General features: G+C 41.0%; 1 long non-coding RNA gene across 1 annotated transcript; it reads left to right on the forward strand.

Moving 5' to 3' along the window:
- Positions 1–41: 41 nt before the first annotated feature.
- On the forward strand, positions 42–5288 carry LOC117029088 (uncharacterized). Its single transcript, XR_004424184.1, has 3 exons — positions 42–180; positions 559–612; positions 4195–5288. It is a non-coding gene; the product is annotated as an uncharacterized LOC117029088 (long non-coding RNA).
- Positions 5289–14923: the final 9635 nt, after the last annotated feature.

The following is a 14923-nucleotide window of genomic DNA, read 5'->3' on the forward strand; positions in this document are numbered from 1 at the left end:
GAAGCCGGGCCGCGGGGACGGTGCCGTCGGGAAGTAGCCCCCGCCGCCCTGCGACGTACCCTTTCCACGGCCGGCGCCAGTTCTCCTTAAGGAGGGAACCATCCAAGGTCCAAAAGGCTCCCGCAATAGAAAATCTGCCAAATCGGGGCTTTCCACCACCCTCTCCCTTGCCTTATCCTTGTAAGTAAAAACGTGATTAACTTCCCCAGTAGACAAATATTCTCTGGTTTGATTTCCAGCTTCTGGGAATCTGAAACCTTCCTGTTCTTAAAGAGCAAAATTTCTCATCTAGACTAAATAAATGACGTTACGAAAACGCCTCATTCCCCAAGTGTTTTGCTTTTCCCACCACGAGGGCACGGCTGCACATGTTGCTGTGGGGGAAAAAACCTAAACCCAGCCAGAAAACCCGGCGCCAAAGTGCGTAGGTTTAGGTTTGTTGATGTCAGAAAAGTCCGGGGATGCCAGTGACATTAGGGGACCTGAGCTACACGATAATTGTTGTTTTAAATGCAAAGAATACTAAACAATGCCATCTCTATCTGGTTCACGCTCTAGGCCTATGGATGACCTTTGTGCCACTAGCGATGCTCCCTGAGAATTGATATTTGGGTGAGTGGGGAGCTCAAAAAAGACGGGGAGCAAAACTATCCCTCAGGCCACAAATGCAATAGCCTCCTCTGGTCCAGAGCTTGCTTCCCAGCCTCCACACTATTGACGTTTGGGGCTTGGTAATTCTTTGTTGTGGGAGTCTCTTTCCTGCATTGTAGGATGCCTCCACTCACTAGCTGCCAGTAGCACCCCTCGCTCTCCTTGAAACAATCAAAAGCTCTCAGACATGCCAAATGTCCTCTTAGGGAGGGGGTGGAGGGCATTGGTTGAGAACCACCGCCCCGGTATATATCTGCATGACAAAGTGTAGAACAAGCTTATAATAGTATTGTTTTATTTCATATGTTGGGGCCAGTCCAGGATAAACTCATTATAATAGCAGCCTTATTCTCTGTCTACCAAGTACTGTGCAAAATCACACAATGGTGATTGACATCTCCTGATATTGTGGCAGGAGTCTGGAAATATTCCTTCCTGCTGTGAGCTTTTCTAAATATGGGCAATCTGTATTTTCATGATACGGTATCAGCTCATGTAAAAATGATTTGACTCCTGGGACTGACGTGAAAAGTCTGTCCTTCAGATTCTACATTCACTTTAGCTTTGCTGCTTACAGTACTTACTTTTTTCTTGCTTAGGTTTATGTAGTATTTCTACTGAATGAAACTGTAGCAGTGAATTTCACTGCCAAACTGGTTTTCAGCAAACCATTGTCCTTTCTCTCCTACCCTTGGGTTCTTGATGCCTCCAGGACCTGACTTGTTTGCTTTCTCTCAAGCCCACGTTGTTTCTACATTCCATAGCCATGTCCTATCATTTGAAGTTGGGCTTACTTCTGACCTAAAAGTATCTCTGCTATCTGTCCCTATCTGTTTTTGTCTTAGTATATCTTACAGGGAGTCTGGGGGATAATGTACATTTGATTTTAAATAAATCTGTATTTGTATTTAGTTGTCAACATTTTAAAAAGTACTTGATTTCCCTTTTCTGTAAATATTTCTTTAAACTGTTGACTCTATTATAAATGTTAAGAAATTCTTTTCGTTTGTTTAGACAGAGTGGTGCAAAAGAAAGAGTGTGGGCTTTGTAATCAAACAGACATGGTTTCAACACACAACTCTGCCACCTACTAGCTCTGTGAGTTTGGCCAATACTTGACTTTTTTTGCACATGTTTCTTTACCAGATGATACTACACACCCTGTAGGATTGTTAGGAGGATTAACTCAGATGGTGTCTGTAAAATGCCAAGCATTTACCTGACACGTGGTAAATACTTAGTAGATGATGGTTGTTCTGTTAAGCAAGGATATCTTGATGTCCTTTTCTGCCTTGAGAAATAAATAGAAACTGTTTTGCCCAGCATTCATCTTAAGTTGCCTGCTGAAGGCTTGGGGACTTACAGGGTATTGTTTTCCAAAATAATTAAGAACCTTCCAGTAGAAAGTAAATTGTGTGCCTAGGGAAGAGTGTGCTAGTGGGAGAAATTTGCCTTCTTGGAGAAGAATAAGCCCTTCTTAATTCCATATGGTCCTCATCTGTTTGACTTCAACCTTATAAAGGGCAAAATTAAAAGTTAAATGTGTCCACCTTTCTTTTTCCCAAAAAATCCCCATTATACTTGTAACAACTCCTTCATTTTCTGGAATCCATTAACCACTTTCGAATCAGTCTTGTCAAGGTCACTGTCCTAAGGCAAGGTGAACCAAGGTTGCCTTTCTTCATGACCTTGTGCTCCAAGTTCAGATTTTTCAAATATTTTTAATATTTTTATTGCATGCTACTTTGTCTTAACCAAACCCTGAACCAGATGAGTGTGAATATAAACATAGGGCCTCTTTATTTTATTTTAGGGCAAGAAATCCTGCCTAGAAGCCAGTGAGGATATGGTGGAGAGGAATTTTTTAGTATATGTTAAATAAAGAAAAAAATTAATTCTCACTTTGCTAATCTACACAGTTTATATAATAATAATAATAAAAAAAAACCAAGCAGCTGTTCCAACTTATTTCTTAGCCAAGATTTAGTAGCAGTAGTAGGAATTAAAAATTGCTCATACTCGACGCTAATACTCTGTGATACATTTTCTGGCACAGAAAAGAATAATGTTAAGTTATACATGCTTAAAATTTGAAAGGTGGGTTAGAGTATTTTATTCTTGATTTTTTTCGTAGGTTTTTTTTTCGACTTGTTTAAACTCTCACTTCCTTATAAATTGCATCATTTCTTTTCTTAACCCTTTTCTCCAATAATTACTCTTCCCTTTACTGTGATCTTGTTAACAGCATTATTTGTTTTCTACTAGAGCTTCCTAGCTTTTCTAGCTCTGCTTATGCTTTCTTCTTACAGCAGTTTTTCTAGCTCCACTAGTATGAAAAAACTTAAAACTCCAAGACAGTCTATCCCATCCATCTTATCTCAATCTCTTAAATGACCTATTTCACTTTTCTCCCTTATTTGCAGTTGGTAACATCACTTTCTCCTTCATTTGCATTCACAACCGCCAACCAACTTTTCCTCCATCTTCCTCCACTTTGCTTGTAAGCGTCTCTATTGTCTCCTGTGTTTACACTTGCTGTCCCTGATCTCAGTGGAATGGGTGGTTCTCCAGCGCTGGGAATACCCACTGGGTATCTGCAACCCAGAATACCCACGCTGCTTGTGCTTTGATCCACTTCTTTGGCATTCCTAGTTACACTCCCTTGCTCTTCTACTTCTCTGTCTCTACTTCCTCCTTCCTTTCCAATTGAAAAAATGCTGCCAACCCCATATTTTAAAAAAGCTGACAAAACTTCACTGACTTTTGTAGTAGGCATTCGTGGTTGCCTCTCCAGCATCCATTCCTCTTTCCTAAAGGCCCAGATTTCTGTTTGGGGTTGGAAGGCCTTGATTGGTTCCCGTGCTCCGGCCCTGAACCAGGGCTGTGGATGTACTCCTCCATTTGGTTTCAGAGGAGTGCCTCCATAGCCCTGGTTCAGGGCCCGAGAACGGGAACCAATCAAGGCCTTCCGATCCCTGGTTTGGATTGGGTGGTGGGGTCATGTGACCTGAACCCATCCAATCAGAGTGACTCTTTGAGCTCTGCTGGGGTGCTGAGACAGAGCATGCTCACTTGCTCTGGAAGGTGCTGTGTGTGTATATCAGGCTGGAGTTGCTACAGTCATTTTTGCTGGTCGGAAGACAGCCTGAGGATGATTCAACGTAGAGAGGACAGAGAAATGCAGCCAGTGCTCTGAACAAACTCCTCACAAAGTTCGTCTACCTGCAGGAGGTTTTCATTTGGAAGCAAATGAGTTCCCATTCTTGTTTATTCCATTTTGAGATGGATTGTTCTGTCCCTTACAGTTAAGACTTCCAGTTGACTGTGGTGGTATAGAACTATGTCCACAGAGTCTTTGATACTTGTTTCTTCATCTCCCCTTGACTGTGTGCTGGGTTTAGTGCCTCGTTTCTAGAAGACAGAATGAAGTGTATGATTTTAAGACTAAGTCAAAATAGGCATTGTGACTTCCTCCTGGTTCTTCCCCATATCTACTCCTCTCTTTCTCTCTCTCTCTTCCCCAACCCCCGTCACTTGCTCTAGGGAAGCCAGCTGCCATGTCAGAAGTACACTCAAGCCATCTGTGGAGGCCCATATGATGAGAAACTGAGGCCTCCAGCCAACAGCCCCAGGGGAGTTGGAGCCTTCTGCCAACAAAATCCTGAGCGAGCCAGGAAGGAGATTCTACTGTCTGGTCAAGCCTTGAAAAGAGACTCCGGCTCTGGCTGACACCTTGCCTACAACCTTGTAAGAGACCCTGAGCCTCTCACTGTGGTCATCAGAGAGCCCCTAATTCCCAAACCAATTACCATCTTTCAGTCTTTTCCCTGACTTGGCTTCTTGGTTCTGGGACAACGTTGAATAAATAGGTATATAACTGTATGTACATGCACAGAATGGAATTTTGTAAGAAAGGTTAACTTTTGTCTTAAGAAGTTCTGCTGAGAAATGGAAATAGATTTTCAAAGCCACAACCACTAGGAAACATTTCTTTCCCCAAAACACTGCAATATGAAGAATAGAGCATACTAGAGGGTACATTAAATAATTTTTATTCTCTCACTTGTGATAAATACAAGACACTTCCAAGAAAATAAAACACATATATTCTAATTTTTACATAGAATTTTTTTTCTTGCTATGGAGTATATAAAAATATGTATAAATTTATCCATCAAATATCAAGGAAAATTTTTGAGTTTGCATTAGGGCTTATCAAACAATTTTTATTTTCCCCCTGTTCAGAAAAAGACTAAGTAGAAAACGAGTCTGATTTGGGATTTTAAAATTAGCATTTGGGTTGAACAAAGCTCCAGAGAAACCTTCACAAAATTTCCAATTAAAACACTATACATATAAAATGCTCTCCCAAAAAATGATGTAAGGCAGGTTAACAGGATTTTGGAAACAATGTACAATGTTATAATTGATAGGCCCTTAATTATTGATGGCATATGCCTGCCGGGATTTTGTATAATCCTCACAGATGGGATTAAATTCATTTGTAAAATGAACCTTTTCTTGTAAAAGAAAATAAAAACTGTCATTTTCTGCAGCTCTCACCTCATAAGAAAAGTGTTGAGCTACAGAAAAAAGGCTAATACTTTAAAAAAAATAATAGCTCCTATAAATTCTATATTTATGTGTTTATAAAGACAGCTGACTTAGATTTTACTTTAAACTTTATTGACTTACACTGTTCCAAAAAGATTGTGGGAATACCTAATTCCCATTCCTAATTCTTAAATAATGTCATGTGTTAAAAGACTCAAGCCTTTGATTTATTTGTCCCTATGTTCACTTCAATAGAAGACTTGAAGTGCTACAGCAGAGCCAAACTCCACTGACTTGTTAATGGCTGGGTATGAGCTCAAATATATATGGGCTGGCAAAACCATCTGAGTCCTCTGTGAAAGGGCATTGGGCTTACTCTGGAATGATCTTCCTCTCCCGTCCAAATTCAGCTATAAAATTATAAATGGGGAAGAGCCAAAGTTCACACCATTGGCAATTCTTCAAGCCAACAGCATATATTGCAACCCAATAACAATAAGTATTTACTGAGTGTTACTTGCGTGTCAGGCATTATAGGAATATTTATTCTGGTCCAAACAACAGCCTTGTAAGGTCATTATCTTTTTTTCCATTTTACAGATGAGTAAAGTGAGACTCATGGAAATCAAGTAACTTGTCCCACAGCCACATAGCTAGTAAGTGGAAGGACGGGGGTTCAGATCCAGTCAGGATTCAAACCTCACAGTCTTTAATTACTGAATGGAGCCTTTCAACAGTGACTCTTTTCTGTCATGCTAGAAGATCAAAAAAAAGTACCTTTGCTTGACAGCGCTAAAGGCTGCTGGCCCCTTGGGAGCAAGTCTTCAGTTAGGCAAACCAAACATAAACCTTTGCATAAAACCACACCATCACTGGCTGGAGGGAAGGCTATGATAAAAAGTGGTACTGAGAGTAAGCCTAGCTGGTATTCAACCAGGGGAGCAGGTCGGGATGGGGCCTGCGCTGGGGGAGGTAGATATAAAGAGAAAGCAAACACGTTAAAAAGGCATCACACTCAAACTATCCTCTTTGGGCTAACGCCTGCCAGATGATGGATGAGCACATTATGCAACAGAGAAAACACTACAAGTTTAACTTGGGACAGCCATTTTTGTCCCAACTGCTCATTGGGACTCAAGGCTGGAGTAAACTCCTTATACAGAGTGAGAATGAGGAGACTTGCATGTGGTCTTGCCCCACCACTATCCTTCTGAAGACGGGTGAGTTATTTAACTTCTTTGAGCTTAATTTTCCTAAGTCCAGCTGATTGCCTAGGTCCCATGTAGCTCTAAAATTATATGATTTTGTAGTCATATACTTTTTTGATATGGAAAGGTATTCGCATGTATTCATTAGGGTGTTCAGTTGCAGATAACAGAATTTCCAAGGGGAGCAGGGAAGCAAATGATGTTACAAAGCCAGGATTAATGCCTGACCCAAGTATGGCACAGTTTTACAGGAGACCGCACTGCCGCCCACGCCTGCCTCTCCTCATCTATTATGTGAGACCCCAACAGAGGACTTTCTACTTCAGCTACCGGAAGATCTGCTGTCCCTAATCATCGCCATCAACTCACGTTACTCCCTTGCCTTCCAGATCTTCCATCAGAGCTTAGTGGAAACTCGGTAACATGTGGAACCCAAGCTGTGAGGGAGTCTTGGAAGTGTTTAGCTTTCTAGCCTCTGGAAGATAGGAAGCCATGTCAGAAGTGTGAGTGGGTGTGAAGTGGGCCTGTGTGTACTGAATGCCACATTTTGTTACATTGCTGAGTGCAAAAAGAGGGGGGGAAAAAAAAAAAAAAAAAAAAAAAGAGGGGGGAAAACATATGCACACCATGAGCCCTTTCATATATATGTATGTAAAATGCTACACAGAAAAGTCTAAAAGGGTATACACTAAAATTTTAGGAGTGTTTTGCTTTGATTAGAATTTTATTCTTTTTGTTTCTCTGTATTGACTGATATTTCTACCATGCACAAGTATGACTTGTATAATTTCTTAAAAGAATGATGCTTACTGTTTATGTTTCTATAATTCTGTGTGACATATAGTGTCTGCCATTTTGTGTCTTGTAGCTACTCAGTTTCCCTTAAAATAAGACCTAGCCCGACCATCAGCTCTAATGTGTCTTTTGGAGCAAAAAATAATATAAGACCTGGCCCAGTCTTATCGGGTCTTATATTATTTTTTGCTCCAAAAGACACATTAGAGCTGATGGTCGGGCTAGGTCTTATTTTCGGGGAAACACGCTATCTGTCTTCAAGATACAGGCCACAGAATTGACCTTGGAAATAACTTTGAAGGGCATTTAAATCATTATTCCAATTTAGATAGTGTTATCAAATTTCTACATATTTGAATCAATTTCTTAATGAAGACTCATAGACAATATAATAATGACAGGGAAGCACAAGCGGGGTCTGAAGAAGCATTGTCTGGAGGAGTTGTTTTCCTTTCCTCCTCATATGTCTCTCATTACCCATTTTAACACAATGAAAATTTTTCTTATGAAGTGAGATCTGTGGTATTATGCAGTTTTATTAACAAGCAAAAGTAAATTTAAACCACACATCATCTGCATGAAAATCACACAACTTATATACAGCAGTGGTGAAACAGAATGAAAGGTAAATCTGGAAAGTGAGGTGAGGGCCAAACAATGTGGCGTTTTGAATGCTATGTTAAAAAATAGGGACTCAATTCAAATCATGTCCTCTCTAATTCCCTCAATGGTGCTGACTTTTTTTAACCAGAAAATATTAAAATACTCCATCTATTGCTTAAATTTGAAGACTCACTTTGAACTTCGAACAGCTTATGAGATTTCTAAATCAATAATTATGATTCATGAACACATTGCTAAATAATTTGATTTACTTAGTGCCTCAGAGGATGCTATGAACTGATTAGGTGTTAGATTTCTATAGTGCCTTTCTTTTAAAAACCCTCAGTTTGATTAATATAGTTAATTAATCTAGTTTTTTAAAGGCACCTGCTATATGCAAGGCTTTGGGGGAAATAGCATTTAAAGAGGTTTCTGTTCTCAAAGAGTTTACAGTTTAGTTACGAGACCCAAGGCATTCACAAAACCCTGCAATAAAGAGCATAAAGTGAGACATGTCACAGTACAGAAACACAGGAGCCCAGATGGGAAGCATAGCCTGATACAAGGATGCAAGAACAGGGAGTTTTCTTTACAAGGTGTAGGAAGCAAGGTGAGTGAAGAAGTGAAACATAAAAGAAGGTGGATGACATAAGATGCATTATCAAGCCAGTCACCACTGTGGGCAATGGAAGCTTAAGCCCCCGCGGAAACAGGGAAATGCTATGGATACAACCTCAGAGTTACTCCACCCAAGGAGCAGAGGAGCTGACTATTCACCAATGTCATGGACTGAACGTTGTGTCCCTGCAAAATTCATATATTGAAGTCTTAATCCCCAATGTGATGGTATCGGGAGGTAAGGCCTTTGGAAGATAATTAGGTTTAGATGTGGTCATGAGGGTGGGGTCCTCATGATAGGATGAGTTCCCTTATAAGAAAAGACACCTGGGAGCTTGCTCTGTCTCCCGTATAAGGACACAGCAAGAAGACTACAGTCCTGTCTGCAAACCAGGAAGAGAGCTCACCAAGAACTGAAGCAGCCTGCACCTTGATTTCGGACTTCCTTGTCTCCAGAACTATGAGAAATGCAATTCTGTGGTTTAAGCCCCCCAGTCTATGATATTTTATTATGGCAGCCTGAGCAGACTAAAACAACCAACTTCCCTCCATCGTGGAGCAGGGGCTTTTCTGGAGGGGTTACTGCTCCAGCACTCGGGCCTGCCAAGCAAGTGGGCAGAGCAGCCTTCGCCAGGTTTGGAGGACGTTCTCAACCAAAGACATGCTGCTACTAGTCTTTGGAAGTTCACCTGCAAACGTGAAGATAAAGCTAGAGCCATGTGAGTGAGAATTATCAGCATTTTCTAGGAGGTTATTTCAGAGGATGGAAGGATGTAGAAGTCTTGATACTTCATGGAGACTGTGATGCTACCACTGAGCCTTAAAGAGGTAAGACATCAACAGATACAGGCAAAGAAAAGCCACTCCAAACACAGGGGATAGTTGGAGCACAGACCTGGAGAAGGTAAAGTTCAGGATGCCTTAGGTAACTAATACATTTGGTATAATTCAATTTTATTAGTTTTTCCTTCTTGACATGATTTAATTCTTGTTTTTTTTGTGTGTTTTTTTTGGTGGGGGGGAGTGGGTACCAAAATACTTTATTTGAAAGAATGATACTGCCATGCAGGGTGTCAGGCGGGGTCTCTGGTCCCGCTCCCCACATAAGAACGCAGGACATGGTGAGGCCAAAAAGGAACACCCACGGAGCCATAGATGGGGGAGTCATACCACTATAGTCTCGTTGGCAGCTGGGTTGGTGTGGGGACAGAGCCCCAAAGAGCAGTTTCCCAGCTCTCGGCCTCATGTGGAAAGGTGCTGGCTCGGGTAGTAGATGGCCATCGGCTGTAGCCGGTTAGCCAATTAGCCACTGATGTAACTGCCGCGGCTGCGCTAGTGAGTGAGTCAAGTGGAGTCGGTTAGTTGGCAGGCAGACAAGCGGACAGCAGGTCGCACGTCATGTGAATCCAGCCTCCAGTGAGACTATAGTGGTATGACTCCCCTACCTGTGGCTCCGTGGGTGTTACTTTTTGGCCTAGCCACATCCTGCGTTCTTATGTGGGGAGCGGGAGGTGAGACCCTGCAGGCCGCCCTGCGTGACAGTTGGAAACACAGGAAGCAGTTGTGGATAGCCACACTATCCGCAATCTGCCATCCGCTTCTCCCTGGCAACCCACCTCACTTGCTAACTGCAATCCGCTCTTGCTAGCTCAGCCACCATCTTCTTGCTAGCCCCCACTTGCTGCTAGCGTAGCCACGGCAGTTATATTAGTGGCCAATGGCTCACTGATTACAGCTGACGGCCAACTAGCCACAGCTGATGGCCATCCAATCACAGTTGATGGCCATTTACTGCCCGAGTGAGCACCTTTCCACATGAGGCCGAGAGCCTGGAAACTGCACTCCTGGCTCTGTCCCCACAGATACAAAAGAAAAAATTTAAGTAGATGTTTTGGTATAATTAATAGAAAAGGTAAAGGTAACCCCAGCATGCATACGCTGCTTTAATAACCCCATGGCTATGGAAAGCCAGCCTAAGGCTTAGCTTTCGTTATCACTGTCTCCTAGCGCGTGCTTGTCAAGGAGATACTCTACCAGATCATCGTGCCAGATTCAAGAACCCCCAACTTGCACAAGTTGGTTACATGATCACCTAATTCTTTGGTGGATTTCGCCTGTTCATTCAGGTAATGAGTCTCAGTGAAGTCATACAAATAGGGGTCATTTTTGTCAGTGGCCAGCTTGTGCATTTATTAAGTTAATAAGTTTATTTGTATTTTTATTGCTGCCTAATATTTCATTGCATCCTCTTTGCTTAGTTATTCCCCTATTTTTAAATGTCTAGATTGTTTTTAAACTTTTATAAGTAATATTCATTTAATCAGTAAATGTGTTTTCTACAATACAGAGTCCCAGAAAGCAGTTTCCAGGCTCTCGGCCTCATGTGGAAAGGTGCTGGCTCAGGTAGTACAGGGCCGACGGCTGTGGCTAATTGACCATCAGCTGTTGCCAGTTAGCCAATTAGCCCCTGGTATAACTGCCGCGGCTGCGTTGCTTAGAGAGTCGGTTGGTTGGCAGGCAGAGAAGCAGACGGCAGGTTGCGGGTCGACTGGATCCAGCCTCCAGTGAGACTATAGTGGTGTGACTCCCCTACCTATGGCTCCGTGAGTGTTCCTTTTTGGCCTCACCATATCCTGCGTTCTTATGGGGAGCGGGACCAGAGACCCTGCAGGCTGCCCTGCATGACAAATGGCGCAGCGAGCAGGGTCCCCCGCACAATGAGCAAAACAGATCAAACACCTGCCCGTGTGGTGTTGGCATTTTATTAGGGGACATTGAAACACGGCTACAGATCAGTAAGGCTGCAGTTGATCAGAAGACCTCCACCCTTGGGAGAATAGGAGGTGAATCAGGTGACTGCTATGTGCTCCTTACCCTGCCTGGGTAAAACTCCTGGAACTATCATACCACCTGGCGCTTAGTAGATGATGGGTAACACTGGTTAAACTGTGGGAGAAAATCCCTAAGAAGAGTGTGAAAGGGATAATAGGAGAACTTGAGTTTAGGTTCTTATAAAAGAATCATTGTGAGTAGCAGCACATTTTTTACTGTACAACTTTCTGCATGTCCAGAGACATGAAATTTATTTCTCAGATACTTTCTTCTGTGAGGTCTGTAGGTTAGGAGGAAACATAATTCATTTCCTTGGAATATGGTTAGCTAAGGCCACACCTCCCTTGTTAACCTCATGATATGCAAAGAAAATTTCCTCTTTCAATTCTACAAGCAAACTTTATTTACTGTATGAGTGTCTTCACCTTCTGTGGCTTTACAGAAACACCTGCCCAGCCTTCTGGCGTTCTCTCGAGTTAATTTCAATCAGCAACTGCACGCGTAATGTTTGATTTTGCTAAGTTTTGCCTCTCACTAAAACAGTTCATGAATCACTTTTTTATGCAGATTACAGGATGAACTTATTTGCCTAAGGATCCCAAGTCCCTGCCAAACTAGGAGACCAGCTTTAAAATGTATCCCCAAACTTCTATTTTCTTGCTAAGCACCTCCTTTTAAATATCACTTCCACCTCCACCTCTAACTCTTTTTTCTTCTTTTAATTTCTTTCATCAAAACCAACAGCTGACATTTTTTTTTTCAGGGCCATTTGTAGAAATCAAACAAATATTTATTTGCTACAAATGCTACTGCATTATGTGCAGCAAACTAGAAAACCACATTCGGGTATGTATCGTGGGCAGTGGGCTGGGCTCATTCATTAGCTGAGTGACTCATACTCCCGAAGCGCCATCTTGATCTAATAGAATCACAAATTACTAAGGCAGTGGAATTCCTTCTGACAAATAGCTAACATTGAAAATGGTAAACTTATAAATGCCAAGGGTCTGTTCCAGTATTTTCCCAACTGGCTTCCAAGGAGTTTAGAGTTCCTCCAGTTGCTAATAGATGTTTTGTAAAATAAAATGATTCTGTGGTCAAATACATTTGAGAAACACTTCATATTCTATCTTCCTTTTAGAAGATTCATAAAATAATGTATTACAGGTTCCTAACCCTATTTGACTATAGAAACCTTTCACAAAGCACCAATTAACAACTCATAGAGTACTAATGTTCTAGGAATATCATTTGGGAAAGTTTTGTCACATTATTTCTATGGAGTTTACTTCCTCAATGTATCAGATAAGAGGGCATGAGCAGCTTTTCAGTTCCTGTTGTATGTGTCTCCCAATGGATGCAAACAACAATATGTAAGTGCTTATGACTGTTTCTATGACTGACAGGTTTGGTTTTAATTATCAGTGTGGTTCACACTGTATTGCTGATTTGCAGATGAACATCTTCTGAAATATTCTTAATTGAATAGTTTAATACAGTGGTTCTCAATGTGTGGTTCCTGGATTAGTGGCTTTAGCATCATCTGAGAACTTGTTAGAAATGCAAATTTTCAGGTCCCATACCTACTTAGAAATTCTGGGGGAGTGTCCAGCTATCTGGGTTTGAACAAGCCTGCCGTTTAATTCTGGTGCACGTTACACTTTGAGAAGCACCTGTTTAACACAGTTTAAGACTTCTGCTTTCAGCTCAGATGTGTTAACAGAGACCAGATTTATTCTCCTACCTGAAACAACTGAAAAACTAGACAAAATCTACAAAACAATGGTTCTCAGACACTAGACATAAGGCAGCTCAGGACAGTCATCCCGAGAAATGGAAAACAAATGATTAACCCCTATGACTGTTCCAGTTTACTGCCTAGAGATAGTTTCCAGGTTGAAGTAAGGGGGAGGGATCCAAGCCAGGGCCGGGCCAGTTAAGAAAATGGAGTTGGGAGTTCAAAGAGACCAAGGTGCTGAGAATTTTTCGGGCTGAGTACCAGATAATAGAAAGCTACATAGAGAAAGATCCAGAGAGCTACAGAGGGTCCCCCTCAAATCTTCAGTGGAATGCTGATCAGTGCATGAGTGTGAAGAAGCTACCTGAGGCAATGGAAAGATCTGCCCAAATGCAGCAGAGGAAACAATCCCTATAGCAAACACAGGGCCCACTGGGCATGGCTGTGTGCCACCAGCCAGAGAGGAAGAACCTTCTAATTCACAGAGCATTGGTGGAATCCTCAGGGGATATTGCCTTTGTAGTGGGGCAAATTTACCCTTCAATTACAGGCTGCTCTCTCCTGACAAAGAAAGCTTAAAAGCAAGCCTTGAGAGGATCATACTGTTTTCAAATAACAAAACTGAATTCTAGAACAAAGCTCTAGTATATTGACAGGAAAATTCACAATGACTTGGTATGCAAAGAAGCAGCGATATACAATCCATAATGGGGAGAAAAAAATCAATAGAACAGATCCAGAAATGACACAGACAATAAAATTACTACATAAGAACAGTAAACCAGTTATAACTATATTCCATGAGTTCATATGATACAGTAAAGAAATGCTTGAGCATGTTGAGTAGAGACAAGGGAAATATTTAAAAGGCCCAAATTGAACTTTTAGAGATAAAAGCTATAGTGTCTAAGGTAAAAACTGCAATCTGTTAGACTCAACAGGATAAAAGATTAAATAACTTAAAGACATAGCAATAGAAACTATCCAAAATGAAACTCAGAGAAAAAGAGACTGAAAAAAACAAAATAATAAGTAGAGCATTAGCAAGATGCAGGACAACTTCAAATGACCGAATACATGTGCTAACAGTCTCTGAAAGAAAGAGAGAGAAAGAGTATGTCAAGAACTAATGAATAGAAATTCTCCAAATTTCATGAAAACTATAACTACAAACCCAAGAAAGTCAACAAGCTCTCAGAACAAGAAACACGAAAAATATACCAAGGCATATCATAATCAAATTGCTTAAAACAGTGATAAAGAAAAAAATCTAAAAAGCAGTCAGAGGGAAAAATACCATAGTATATGCACTTTTACTCACCACGGGGGAGAGTAAAAATGACAGCAGATTTCTGGTGAGAAACAATGCAAGCTGAAAGACAGTGGCACAATATCTTTAAACAACTGAAAAATATATGTCAACCTAGAATTCAAAAAAAGTGAACAATATCTTTCAAAAATGAAAATTAAATAAAATTTTTTTCACGCATATAAAAGCTGAAAGAATTCGTCATAGCATACTTGAACCAAAATAAATTTTAAAAAGACGTCTTTCAGGCAGATGCCAGAAACAAATCTGGAGCTACTTAAAGGAATAAAGAGCACTATAAATAGTACATAGAGAGATATAATAAATACAAAATACTTTTCTTTTATTATTTTTAAAATTTGGTAAAAGATAATTGTTTAACCAGGAAAAAAATGCAACGTATACAACGTATTGTAGGGTTTATAATGTGTGCACAGTAGTCTCCTCTTATCTGCAGTTTTGCCTTTCTGTAGTTTCAGTTACCTGCGGTCAGCTTTGGTCTGAAAATATTAAATGGAAAATCCCAGAAATAAAAAATTCATAAGTTTTAAATTGCATGCCGTTCTGAGTAGCATGATGAAATCTTGTGCTGTTCTGCTTTGTCCCACCCAGAAT

This window comes from Rhinolophus ferrumequinum, chromosome 10, assembly GCF_004115265.2.
Source record: "Rhinolophus ferrumequinum isolate MPI-CBG mRhiFer1 chromosome 10, mRhiFer1_v1.p, whole genome shotgun sequence".
Taxonomy (NCBI): Eukaryota; Metazoa; Chordata; class Mammalia; order Chiroptera; family Rhinolophidae; genus Rhinolophus; species Rhinolophus ferrumequinum.